Genomic DNA, 14,831 nt, shown 5'->3' with positions numbered 1-14,831 from the left:
ACCGTCTGCCAGAGTTTGCTTAAACTCATGACCACTGAGTCGGCGATGCCATCCAACCATCTTGCCCACTGTTGCCCCCTTCTCCTCCTGCCTTAAATCTTTCCCAGCATCAGGCTCTTCACATCAGGTGCCCAAAGTATTGGAGTTTTTTCAAGGAGAAAGTCTGTATATTCTCAGCCTGCCATTCTCCTGGGTGCCCAGATAAAGGGTGAATTTCTCTTCATTTATTCCCAGATTTTTTTCTATTAAGTTTATGTGCAGGTTTTCTTTTAAATAACTTTGAGAAACTTTCAAATGTAATACATATTTATGACTGGAAGTGGAAAGATACTGAAAAGCCCAGGAAAGAAAATTAAAATTTTCCTTTCAGGCTCCCTCAGATACACTGATAACATAATTTTGGTGGTTTTCCTTGCGCCCTTCTCCTGGTCAGGGAACTAGATCTCATGTGCTGCAATTAAGACCAGCACAGCCAAATATTAATAAATAATTTTTTAAAAGTGCTTTGCCATCACTCTCTGCTCCTACATCCAGAGAGCTACTCCTTACTATTCACGTTCTGATGGGTTTATACTGATTAAGGTGACCACATGTCCATATCATTTTTTTAAATACAGAAAATGACCTCTGTTCCCTGTTAAAGTATAACTTTAAGAACATTCAAAACACGACTCATACAAATGAGCTGCACGCAAGATATGTTGAATTTGTTAGTGAGGGAAACAGCAGCATGGGGAAAGATGGTTCAAAGAGGAATCAGACTAAAAGGGGTTATCTAGTCCATCAGAAAAGACATGCTAAAATCAGTTTACTGCTTAGAGACAACATTAATCACTATTCTACAGGGCAATAAAACTGTGACCTTTGGGGTTATCTTTTCTACCAGGCAAAAATTATTTGCATCTCTACCGAATTCTTCAAGTTAACAAACAACTTTATAGAACGTGGGATCCAAGCAACAGGAAAGTTTAAGGTGAACAAACTTACATCTTCCAGATAGTGAAATAGTTCAGAGGTGGTTGGTTAGATAATGCTCCCGCATGAGCTGAAAGGAGATGCAGTCCTCCTTTTGCTCGATTTCCGAGTTTGGGGTAATTTTTCTTAATATCCCTATTCGTTACCCTGGTTCCCCAAGCAAACCCTGCACAGTATTTCCCTAAGGGAAAGTGGCCATGGATTCTTTGGTCCCCTTGGAATCTCTCATCTTCCTCCTAGTCATCCACATTCTAGAGAGGTAAGACCAGTCCCCAGGGACCTGGGTATTTCCAATGAACTGCTGTATATGGCAAGATTTCCTAGTCAATATGGCTCACTCCTTCCTTTCTTTCCCTCTCTCTCTCTTTCTTCTTCCTTTCTTTTTCTTTAACATGTCATCCTATACTTTGATTTAATATGCTCATTTTTTTTGTTTTTTAGGCTATCCTGTGGGACTTGTGGGATCTTAGTTTTCTCTGATCAAGGATGGAAGCTGGACCCTGCTAGCGAAAAGCGCAGAGTCCTAACCACTGAACTGCCAGGGAATTCCTTCTTCCTTTCTTACTTGCATTAAAAATATATAGAGATGCTATTTTCAAATATCTTTGGACATTGATTTCTAACATAATTCCACAGTTATACAAGAAGAGACTCTGTATGATTCCAATGCCTTTAGACCATGAAATTATTGCCCCTTGTTTTATGTCCCTGGATATGTTTCAGTGTCTCCTAGTCTATGATCTATAGGAGCTTGAATAGAATTTGTAGCCTATTGTGTGAAAATTGTATAGATCTTAATTATGTTGACTTGGTTCATGATGCTTTTAAGGTCTACTATAACCCTAACCCACTCCAGTACTCTTGCCTGGCAAATCCCATGGACGGAGGAGCCTGGTGGGCTGCAGTCCATGGGGTCGCTAAGAGTCAGACACGACTGAGCAACTTCACTTTCACTTTTCACTTTCATGCATTGGAGAAGGAAATGGCAACCCTCTCCAGTGTTCCTGCATGGAGAATCCCAGGGACGGTGGGCTGCCGTCTATGGGGTCACACAGAGTCAGACACGACTGGAGCAACTTCGAAGTAGCAGCATATCCTTCTATGATTCTATATATTCATTCCATTACTTGTTGAGAGTTCAATATTGAAACTCCAACTAAAACTCTTAATTTATCTACTTTAAAAAATAATTGTAATATATAGTGGAACTAAACTTTGTTCTGTATTTTCTAAGTCTTCTGTAAATGTGCACTTTCATAATATAAAAAATAAAAAAGGAAGAGATAAATATACATATATAAAACTGCTTTACTGAGATATAGCTTACTTATTATACTTATTTAAAGTGTACAATTCCAGGGTCTTCCCTCCTGGTCCAGTGGTTAAGACTCCATGTTTCCACTGCAGAGGGCACAGTTTTAATCTCCAGTCAGGGAACTAAGATTCTACAACCCCCAAAAAAGGTATGGCCATAAAAATTTAAAAAGTGCACAATTCTATGTTTTTTGGTTTATTCACAGAATTGTGCATTGTTTTAAAACATTTTTATCACCCCACAAAGAAACCCTATACCTATTAGCAATCACTCCCCATGCCTCCCAGCTCCTGGCACACGGTCATCTACATTCTATCTCTATGTAGTTGCCTATTCTGGACATTTTCTGTAAATGGAATCATACGACCTGTGAGTTTTTTTGTATCTGGTTTCTTTAATTTGGCATTGTATTTCCAAGGTCTATCAATGTCACACCCTGTGTCAGAGCTTCATTCCTTTTCATTGCCAAATTGTATTCCATTGGAGAGATAGATCACATTTTAATCTGTTGATGAACATGAATTGTTTCCATTTTTTGGATTTTATGAAAAATGCTGCCATAAAATTTAATTACAAGTTTTTTTGTGGACACATGTTTCCTAATCTCTTGGGCATATGCCTGGAGGTATGATTTCTGGGACATATGGTAACTTTATACCTGACATTTTTAGGAGCTTCCAAGCTGTTTTCCCAAGCGGCTACACCACTTTACATTCCCACCAGCAGTGTAGGAGAGTTCTAATTTCTCCACATCCTTGTCAACACTTGTTATTACCAGTCTTTTTGATTAAAGCCATCCTAGTATTACCTAGCTGGGAGAAGGCAATGGCACCCCACTTCAGTACTCTTGCCTGGAAAATCCCATGAATGGCGGAGCCTGGTAGGCTGCAGTCCATGGGGTCGCTAAGAGTCGGACACGACTAAGCGACTTGCCTTTCATTTTTCACTTTGACGCATTGGAGAAGGAAATGGTAACCCACTCCAGTGTACTTGCCTGGAGAATCCCAGGGACCAGGGAGCCTGGTGGGCTTCTGTCTATGGGGTCGCACAGAGTCGGACACGACTGAAGCGACTTAGCAGCAGTAGCAGCAGCGGTATTACCTAGGCAGGTTCATTTGCCCAGCGTGCAATAAGCCAAACACTGAGATACCGAGTTTTACCACAAAGAAAGGGTTTATTTATGAGGTAGCCAAGCAAGAAGATGGGAGAACAAGTGTCAAATCTGCCTCCTCACCAGAGACGGGCTTGGGATATTTATGGGATAAAGAAGCAGGTTGGTCTTAGGAACAGGGAAAAGAGGAAGGGAAAAGGTGAGGTAATCGGTGTTCCATGCAGATCTATCTGAGCTACATGCTTCTTCGTGGGATGCATGTTCAAAGATAGAGGTGTTTAGAGGGTACGAGCAGGCTTGGATTGGGAGTTTGGGATGAGCAGATGCAAACAATTATGTTTAGAATGCATAAACAACAAGATCCTATTGTATACCCCAAGAAACTATATTCAATATTCTGTAATAAACCATAATGGAAAAGAAAAAAATAAATAAAAAGGAAAAAAATGGAGGCACTTAACATGATCTAAGGGTGAAGTTTTCAGCCATCTTACATCAAAAGGTCACTGAGCAGAAACTCGCGCATGCTCAGTTGGAGGATCAGCAGTCCTGTTGCAGGAAGGGGAACCCCTTCCAGGGCCCAAAACTGGGCTCTTGTCTAACAGTCGGAAATGACTTGTCTGAGGAGACACATGTGCTGACAAAGTAAGAGATTTTATTGGGAAAGGGCACCCCAGTGGAGAGCAGTAGGGTAAGGGAACCCAGGAGAATAGCTCTGTCACATGGCTTGCAGTCTTGGGTTTTACGGTGATGGGATTAGTTTCTGGGTTGTCTTTAGCCAGTCATTCTGACTCAGAGTCCTTGCTGGTGGTGCACTCCTTGTTCAGCCAAGATGGATGCCAGAGAGAAGGATTCTGGGAGGTGGTCGGACACGTGGTGTCTCCTTTTGATCTTTCCCAAACTTTTCCCGTTGGTGGAGGCTTATCAGTTCCATGTTCCTTACCAGGACCTCCTGTCCTAAAACAACTCATGCAAATGGTTACTATGGTGCCTGGCCAGGGTGGGTGGTTTCAATCAGTGTGCTTCCCCTAACAGTCCCACCCAGTCTTAACCTGCTCAGCTCTAACTAAACACAGCTGACTCCAAGTTCCTGGGAAACAACTCCAGCAAAAATCTTATTGTCTGGGCCTGGGCTACGTGCAACTTGAATGACATGCAAGGGATTTTGTAGCAACAAATTACCTTGATTGGTGAAGGCAAGTTACAGGTGTAATGGATTGAACTCTGATTATTCATAGTTTCACCAATGGGTCTGAAATGGCATCTCATTGTGCTTTTGTGGTCTGGCCTCTTAAACCAGCCTTGCTCAGAAACCAATTTTGCAAACAGTCAGGACTTCAGCCCAGTGACCTCAAGGTTTAAGTCTCTCTTGGGGAGAGGAGCCTGATGAGTGAAGACCACCCTGATGAGCCATCCCACAGATGGGGGCTCCCGAAGGGCCAGGGCAGCTAAACCAAGCCCTGACCATCTTGGGGAAAGCACTTAGAACTCGTGGTCTTCTAGCCAAGTGGTTCTTGTGGTAAATGGAGGCGGGAAATACCCAGGTTGTTGTGGGAGGCAAAAGAGGGGAGGAATGCAGGCTGGCCCTGGGCTGGACCCCTTCAAGGAAACCCCAGACCTCTATAAGCTGTCCTTTGAGTACTGGCCAGAACAAAATGACCTCCTTCAACACCCTGCTACGCTGTCAGAGACTCCAGCCTTACCCAGTGTTTAGTAAATAAATTGCCACCTTTTAGAAAATGTGAATGCTTCTGGGAGGAGTAGGCATCTCGCTACATATCAATACCTTATTGTGAATTATTAGTTTATCAGATGCTCACCCACATCCTGCAGAGACATGGCTCAGAGGAAGTGGGAGTTTTGACCCACTGGGAAGGGTGGGGAGGGACAGGTTGAAAGGTTGAGCTCTGCTCAAGGGGTAAGGTTGCTGGAGGCTAGGATGGGGCCAGAGTTGGAATAAGAAGCCTCCTGCGTAAGTTTTCACCTCCATTCATCAACTGATTAAAACATGTGATCACGATTAGTTTATTATATGTTCCACGTTGTGCTAAGCGCTTTGCACACAAATGTTCTACTTTATTCTTTTTTTTGTTTGTTTTATGCTTTCGGGATCTCAATTGCCCTGACCAGGAATCCAACCCATGCCCCCTGCAGTGGAGGCAGGGAGTCCTAACCACTGGACCACCAAGAGAGGTTCCTACTGATTCATTTCCTAACAAGCACTTATGGAGCACCATATGCCACCACCGATCTCTCACACCCCACATGCTACATCTAATTTATTACAGATTCCGTTGGCTCCCCCTGAAAAATGATTCTGGAATCTGACCCTTCCTCACCACCTTCCTAGCCCCGTAGCTCACCCATTGGTTTATTGCAGGAGTCTCCCACTGGGCTCCCGGCTTCCATATTTTCAGTCACAGCAACCCTTTTTAAAAGATTCCTCTCCTGCATGCAGAATGCTCCAGTGGCTTCCTATCTCAGTTACTATAAAAATCGAAGTCTTCACCACACAGGGTGCTGCTACCTGAACTAGGCCCTCTTACCTGGCGGATGTCATCTGCTTACTGACTCACCTACAGCACTCCAGCTGCTCCTCAGACACACCCGTGGGCTTCTGCTCACAACAAGGACTACAGCGTTCTGCCTACAACACTCCCAGCATCTTCGTGTCTCAGCGTAAATGTTGCCTCCTCCGAGAGACCTTTCTTACCACTCCCTCCTCCATCTAAAATGGCCTGCATATACCAAGTTGCCCGCTGTCAGAAAAAGAGGGTTACGAATGGAGAAGGGGGAAAACTAGGATGAATTCTATGGTGTTAGATTGGAATTGGAGATATGGAGAAATCCACATTGTGCTAAGCACTTTGCATACAAATGTTCTACTTTATTCTTTTTGTTTGTTTGTTTTATGCTTTCTGGATCTCAGTTTCCCTGACCAGGAATCCAACCCATGCCCCCTGCAATGGAGGCAGGGAGTCCTAACTCATGGTTTCCAATATACACAGATATAGAGAGAAATAAATATAGAAGGTGTGTGGATGTGAGTGCACTCATGTACGTACTCACTCACACACACACATTTTACATATATATAGAATATATATATTATATAGTTCAGTCCACCCGAGAAGGCTCATTCCAAAAAGAATGAGCATACATTGCACCCAGATCTTGGTTTCTAAATACTCTTCTCCACTAAAAAGAATCAGGACACCTTGGAGAAATTCCAGGTGTCCTGGCCTGGGACGGGGAAAGTACAAGATGCACTTGGAACATTTTTTTTTTTGGTGTCAAAAAATAAGAAAGTGCTCAAAGGATGATGGAACTCCAAAAGGATACAGGCACCAGCTTGAAGGAACTCCTACTAGCCAAATAAGGGACAGTCTTAACACCAAAATAACTAATGACAAGAATTGATTATAACTCATACATAAAACAGAAATCTATGGATTATGAATTCATACCAATGGTGGTGGTTTAGAAACTAAGTCGTGTCCAACTCTTGTGACCCCATGGACAGAGAAGCCTGAAAGTCTACAGTCCATGGGATTCTCCAGGTAAGAATACTGGTGTGGGTTGCCATTTCCTTCATATCAATATAAAGAAACAAATGGGAAGTCTGATGAGGACCAGGATAATTACAGTTTTCAAAACACTTCCCTATAGAATATGTATCCCTTAAAAAGGTAAAAAGAGTGACTTTATAGTGGAGAAATTTGGCAGACACTACCATGATAATCGCTTCCCAGTTGGCTCAGTGGTAAAGAATCCGCTTTCCAATTCAGAAGACTCAGAAGACTCTGTTTTGATCTCTGGGTTGGGAAGATCTTCTGGAGAAGGAAATGACAACCCACTCTAGTATTCCTGCCTGAAAAATTCCATGGACAGAGGAGTCTGGCAGGCTATAGTCCATGGGATTGCAAAGAGTTGGACACAACTTAGCAACTGAGCACACACACCATGATAAGCAAGTGATTGAAGTTAGTACCTCAGGTTAAGGGGACGATAGGCTTCTCTGGTGGCTCAGTGGTAAAGAACCGCCTCACAATGCAGAGATTCAGGTTCAATCCCGGATCAGGAATATCCCCTGGAGAAGGAAATGGCAACCCACTCCAGCATTCTTGCTTGGGAAATCCCATGGACAGAGGAGCCTGATGGGCTATAGTTCATGGGGTAGCAAAAGAATTGGACATGATTTAACGACTGAACAGCAACAGCAAACAGGACAATAGAAATGATACGTCACCCGATTGGGTGCTACAAGAACGTGGCATTATTTCTGTAATATTTCTGTCAAGCCTACACGATCTGAATCAAATCATGAATAAATATCAGATAACCCCCAAGTGAGGATCAAGCTACAAAAGTACTGGCCTATAATTTTCTAGAAGAAATTGAGGAACTGTCCTCAACTGAGAGAGATTAAAGAACCATGACAATAGTTACTGTATGGCAATGGATGTTATCAAGACTCAGTATATGTCCTTTATGTCTCAACTTGAAAAAATGAGCTGACTCATTTGAAAAGACCCTGATGCTGGGAAATATTGAAGGCGAGAGAAGGGGACGACACAAGATGAGATGGTTGGATGGCATCACTGACTCAATGGACATGAGTTTGAGTAAACTCTGGGAGTTGAGGATGAACAGGGAGGCCTGGCACACTACAGTCCATGGGGTCACAAAAAGTCAGACATGACTGAGTGACTGAACTGAACTGAAATGCCACATGGGGTCCTGGAGGAGATCCTTTTGCCCTAAAGGATATTAGTGGGGAAATGGAAAATTAGGACGAGGGTCTAAGGATTATGGTGTTGGCAGAAGTAACCAATTCTTGAGCTAATTAGGGTGAGTCCCTGCCTGACTCCACGATGGTTCCAGCAATGCCACAGGTGTCTGCTGTGCTTGCCACCAGGGCCACCTTCTCCCTCCTGTCTCTCTCCCTGTGGTCTGGGTCTCCTCTTCCACTTTTTCAGTGAACAGATTGGTCCCCAGTTAGGGGTGTGGAGTTGTGATTTTCCTCATGGGCCTGGATTGCGCTTTTTGGGGCTGGAAATCCATCCGCAGGAACCTCTGTTGTACGTTGTGCTCTTGTGAGCGGCAGAGGTGGCAGCCCCTCCATTCACAGGGTCAGCCCAATACTAGCATTTGGGCTTTCCGTGTCATTGTCCAGTCAAACAGAGGAAGGCTTCCTCAAGCATCCGGAAAATGATGTCCTTTCTAAAACAAAAAGTAAAGCTTGCAAGTACATCACGTGTTCGTTTAGTTGCTTCTTTATTGGTTTATGTGTGTGTGTGTTTTTCTTATTCCTCGGGGTATATCCCCTAGAATCTATTAGGGGAAATAAAAAGTATCAAATCTCAGGTTCAGAGTCTTCTAAACAGAGGCGTCATGGTGGCAGAGTAGGGACTGGAATCCAAGGGGAAAAGTCCAAAGTCAGGAGGATTCCACCAGATCCTTCTGCCTCCAACATTCAGAACAGCTGGTCCTTCTGGAGAGCAAACTTTTCTCATTTGAAATAAGACCAACTGTAAAGTAACAAACACATATCTGGGATTTCCACAGGCGACAAACTCGCAGGGACCACTAATACTACCGTGCTTTGTTTGTTTTTACTTTTGTTTTTCTTACTTCATCCATAACGGAAGGCAATGCTAAATTTCATTTAGATGTTAGTGAATAAAGATGTAATTTTTTTTACCCAAGGTTCTGAACCCACTGAATTCTAGCACACTGACCCAGGTTAAGGACCCTCCTACACACACACACACACACACACACACACACTGGTTAGTACATGGTAAGCCTGACAACCAAGAAATGGCTGCAGAAAAGGACCCACAGAAAAGCTAAGGAGGAAATGATTCAGCCTTAAATCAAGACAGGATGGTGGAAGTGAGCTGCCAGCTGGACTTGGTGATGGATGAGAGGTGGGAGTTGATGGTAATTCTGGACAATTTGGAAGAGCAGTTGGTTTGCCCAGATGAGGATAAATGTTTGTGAAGTACAGTGGTCTTGCCAGGGGATGTGGTGGCTATTACCAGAGTTCAGCCCGTGCATGCATGTTAAGTCAGTCAGTCAGGGTCTCACTCTTTGCAACCCTATGAGCTGCAACCTGCCAAGCTACTTTGTCCATGGGACTTCCCAGACAAGAATACTGGAGTGGGTTGCCATTCCTTTCTCCGGGGGATCTTCCCGACCCAGGGATGGAACCCTTGTCTCTTGCATTTCCTGCATCACAGGCATGATTTTTTACTGTCTAAGCCACCAGGAAGCCTTCCCACCTCATTACAACCTCCCAACTGGTGAAAAGCTCCCATTAACCCATACGCATTGGGAGAAAGGCCAAGGTAAGCCAACAGCCACTAAACATTAGTTATTTCTTCAATTATATAAATAAATGATTACAAGACTCAAAGGAACTTAATGTATCTCCTTGCAGTCCCTTTTCTACACAGTTGTTACAAGACTGGGAATTTACCTGCAAAATATGTACATACACTTTGGTGCAAAGCAAAGCAGAAAAGCATATGCTATATTCCATGTTCCATGGAACAACAGACTGGTTCCAAATAGGAAAGGGAGTACGTCAAGGCTGTATATTGTCACCCTGCTTATTTAACTTATATGCAGAGTACATTATGAGTAACGCTAGGCTGGAAGAAGCACAAGTTGGAATCAAGGTTGCCCGGAGAAATATCAGTAACCTCAGATATGCAGATGACACCACCCTTATATGGCAGAAAGGGAAGAGGAACTCAAAAGCCTCTTGATGAAAGTGAAAGAGGAGAGTGAAAAAGTTGGCTTAAAGCTCAACATTCAGAAAACTAAGATCATGGCATCTGGTCCCATCACTTCATGGCAAATAAATGGGGAAACAGTGGAAACAGTGTCAGACTTTATTTTTTTGGGCTCCAAAATCACTGCAGATGGTGACTGCAGCCATGAAATTAAAAGACATTTACTTCTTGGAAGGAAAGTTATGACCAACCTAGATAGCATATTCAAAAGCAGAGACATTACTTTGTTAACAAAGGTCCGTCTAGTCAAGGCTATGGTTTTTCCAGTGGTCATGTATGGATGTGAGAGTTGGACTGTGAAGAAAGCTGAGCGCAGAAGAATTGATGCTTTTGAACTGTGGTGTTGGAGAAGACTATTGAGAGTCCCCTGGACTGCAAGGAAATCCAACCAGTCCATCCTAAAGGAGATCAGTCCTGGGTGTTCATTGGAAGGACTGATGCTAAAGCTGAAACTCCAGTACTTTGGCCACCTCATGCGAAGAGTTGACTCATTGGAAAAGACTCTGATGCTGGAAGGGATTGGGGTCAGGAGGAGAAGGGGACGACAGAGGATGAAATGGCTGGATGGCATCACCAACTCGATGGACATGAGTTTGAGTGAACTCCGGGAGTTGGTGATGGACAGGGAGGCCTGGCGTGCTGCAGTTCATGGGATCGCAAAGAGTTGGACACGACTGAGTGACTGAATTGAACTGAAGATAAAAAGGCCTAGAAGGAAACACATCAAACTGTGGGAGTGTGGAAGAGAAAGAAGACACTGTTCACTTTTGACTTTGCTGAATGAGTTTCTTGAGGAATATTTAGTAACTATATTCTACTGTTTCTTGTAGAGTTTCTTGTTGAGTTATGAGCATCTTGTTGCTGTTACAACAAATTACCACAAACCTGGTGGCTTAAAACAACACAGGTCTATTATAGTTCAAGAGGTCAGAAGTTTGAAATGGGGGTCATTGAACTAAAATCAAGGCTGCCTTTCTTCTGGAGGTGCTAGGTAAGCATCCATTTCCTTGCCTTTTCCAGTCTGTAGGCTGACTGCAATCATTGCCTCGTGGACCGCTCCACCTTTCAAGCCAGCAATTCCATCATCCTGACCTCTGCTTCCCTCTTCACATCTACCTGACTGACTCTCCTGCTTCTCTTTTTCATTTATCAGGACGCTTGTGATTACATTAAGCCCACCTGGCTAATCCTGGATAATCTCCCCATCTCAGAGTCCTTTAATTGCATCTGCAAAGACTTTCTCCGTGTAAAGTAACATAGTCACATGTTCACAGGTCACAGAGATTAGAAAGTAGATCTCTTTGGGGAACAAGGCAGGGATGGTGGTATTTTTCTGCTATCACAATTACTTGTGTAAGTTTTAAAAAACCTTATATAATAAAATTTTTGTCATCACTAAAAATCCCTGATAATCGTAATTTCTAATGATGCCTATATTTTACTGTAGGGACACACCACTGTTTATTTAATCGGTTGCCCCAGTTGGGATCTGTAGGCTGGTCTACATTTTCATGACTTTAAAGATGATAATTCTCTTTAAGATTTTCTTTTTAAACATGGGCCATTTTTTAAATGGTACTTCCCTGAAGTTCAACCGGTAAAGAATCTGCTTGCAATGCAGGAGACCTGGGTTTGATCCCTGGGTCAGGAAGATCCTCTGGAGAAGGGAATGACAATCCACTTCAGTATTCTTGATTGGAGAATCCCATAGACAGAGAAGCCTGGAGGGCTACAATTCATTGGATCACCAAGAGTCAGACACGACTAAGTGACTAACACTACACTCACCTTCATTCTAGTTTAGTACTTTACTGTAGCTTAAATGGTAAAGAATCGGCCTGAAATGCAGGAGACCACATTTCGATCTCTGGGTGGGGAAGTTCCTCTGGAGAAGGGAATGGCAATCCACTCCAGTATTCTTGCCTGGAGAAGTCCCTGTACAGAGAAGCCTGGTGGTCTACAGTCCGTAGGGTCCCAAAGAGTTGGACACAACTGAGTGACTACCATACACACAACATTTTTTAAAATGTCTATTGGATTTGTTACAATATTGCTCCTGTTTTATGTTTTGTTTTTTTGGACCCAAGGCATGTGAGATTTTAGCTCCCCAACCAGGGATCAAACCTGTACCCACTCCTTTGGAAATATGGAGTCTTAACCCCTGGACTGATGGCACCCCACTCCAGTACTCTTGCCTGGAAAGTCCCATGGACGGAGGAGCCTGGTGGGCTGCAGTCCATGGGGTCTCAAAGAGTTGGACACGACTGCATTGGAGAAGGAAATGGCAACCCACTCCGGTGTTCTTTCTTGGAGAATCCCAGGGAAGGGGGAGCCTGGTGGGCTGCCGTCTATAGGGTCACACAGAGTCGGACATGACTGAAGCGACTTAGCAGCAGCAGCAACCCCTGGACCACCGAGAAAGTCCGTAAAGATGATGATTTTCATGATAAACACCTTTAGGTCTTTGGGGACATATATTGAATTTTAAATGAGTTAAAGAAATGGACTTGGTGATTAGAAAGACCAGAGGTCAAATCCAGGCTCTGCTTCAATTATCCATGTCATTGGAGTTATGGTTTCCACAACTGCAAAAAAAGAGATCCTTACAATAGCTCCGATCTCACTGGATTTTTAAACAGTTTTCTTGTAATATCATTCACATACCATACAGTCCTGTCAGTTTTTAGCCTGGCAGTTTTTGCAGGATTCAATGATGTTGAACACACAAAATTTCAATACTATTAATAATTCTCTGCTCATAATTTTCATCATTTTCTGGGCTAGGTTCTTAGAACCAGCAATATAGCATAGTGAAAGTGAAGTCGCTCAGTCGTGTCCGACTCTTTGTGACCCCGTGGACTGTAGCCCACCAGGCTCCTCCGTCCATGGGATTCTCTAGGCAAGAATACTAGAGTGGGTTGCCATTTCCTTCTCCAGGGGATCTTCCCAACCCAGGGATCCAACCCGGGTCTTCTGCATTGCAGGCAGACACTTTAACCTCTGAACTACTAGGGAAGCCCGCAATATAGCATAAATGCCTGTAAACCTCTCAAATATTTTGGAAATAAGCTTTGTGAAGACAGAAAGTGTTCCTATGATGGTTTTTAAATTTGGAGGGTTGGGGGTTAGTTTTTAGTATTGGATAGAATTTAGGGGCACAGATGCTGGTACAAAATTCTTGGGCTTGTTGATTCAAGATGCTCTCTTTCATTCTCCCTTGTGTAACCCTGAATTAGACTCATCCCCAAGCCCCCACACACAGAGTAATTAGGGGAAGTCAATTCAGGTTCATGGAATGTCCTTTCCCTGTTGGCCACCCTTGCAAAGACACTAGCCTGTCCTTCTCCATACCCAAGTGAGTCTTATTCCTTCAGTAAGAGCTGCACTGGTACCATCTCCAGTTGCCCATCTTATTTGACACCAAGCACGCTGCACAGCAAACCAGCAGGAAAGAGAGGAGATGGGTCTCTCTACCAAGTCCACTGGGTGCCCAACCTACCTACAAGAAACCACAAATGCATATTCCATTTGGCCGTGGGAGGGCTGACTGCAGGTTTCAGAGCTGAGTTAGCGAAGTGTCAGCCAAATCCAAGGGCATGTTGCACCAGACTGTTGTGTGGGTGAGTCTTCAGACATCCCGCAGGTGTGGGAGCAGGTTACGTGAAATGGGTGTGCATTAGGCGGTGAGGGTTGAAAGGCAGGTGCAGAGACGGTAGGTGGGGCCAGAGGTGGGCGAGGGTGGAGGTGAGGAATGGGGCCACAGCTGGGGTTGGACCTAGTAGTTAGACCTGTAGCTTGGAACCATTTTTGGGTCATGGCTTCCTTTGAGAATTCTATGGATGCTAAGGAAAGAATGCACACACACCCAAACGCATACACACACAAACACACACATTGCTGCACAAATTTGCATACAGCGTCAGGTTTCCGAAAACCTAGGCAATTCAGCCAAAGGCTCAGGATCAAAAACCTCTGTCTGGACTAGTTCACAGGGACTTGTCAGAAAGAAACCCTAGGGCTACATTAAGAATCTGAGAACGATTGTGTCTTCTTCTGTAACAGAGGCTGGCAGGTTTGGCAATTAAATTCCAAAGCCCACTTAACCCATAAATACTTCATTTTCTTCCAGCTTTTATTTTGAAATTTTTCAAAGTACCAAAAAATCACAAACTCATGTAATCTTCAATCACACTCTTTAATTGTCAACATATGGTCAACATGTTCTCCTATTCTCTCTCCTCTCCCTATGTATGCATGTGCACTCAGGAACCCATGTTTTTCTGGAGAATCATCTGAGAGTAAATTGCAGAAGTTATGTTACCACATCCCTAAACACTTGGCTTGTAACTCCTAAGATCAGGAGGAGAGTCACCCGCCTTAACAAGGCAATCCTCACACTCACAAAATTTAACATGGACACAATACTTTATGTAATTTACATCCTATATTCAAATTTCCCCAGTCGTCCCAGTAAGTACTGACCTTTTAGCTGTATTCTTTTTCCTTCTCTTTCTCCCTCCCCCTGCCTTTCTTATCTTTTTTTTAAATCCAGGATTTAATCTAGGATGATACACTTCATTTAGTTATCTCTCTCAGGCGCCTTTGATCGAGAGCCCATAATTCCGGA

The sequence above is a fragment of the Bos taurus genome, chromosome 18, assembly GCF_002263795.3.
Source record: "Bos taurus isolate L1 Dominette 01449 registration number 42190680 breed Hereford chromosome 18, ARS-UCD2.0, whole genome shotgun sequence".
Classification (NCBI taxonomy): Eukaryota; Metazoa; Chordata; class Mammalia; order Artiodactyla; family Bovidae; genus Bos; species Bos taurus.
This window is presented reverse-complemented; position numbering follows the sequence as displayed.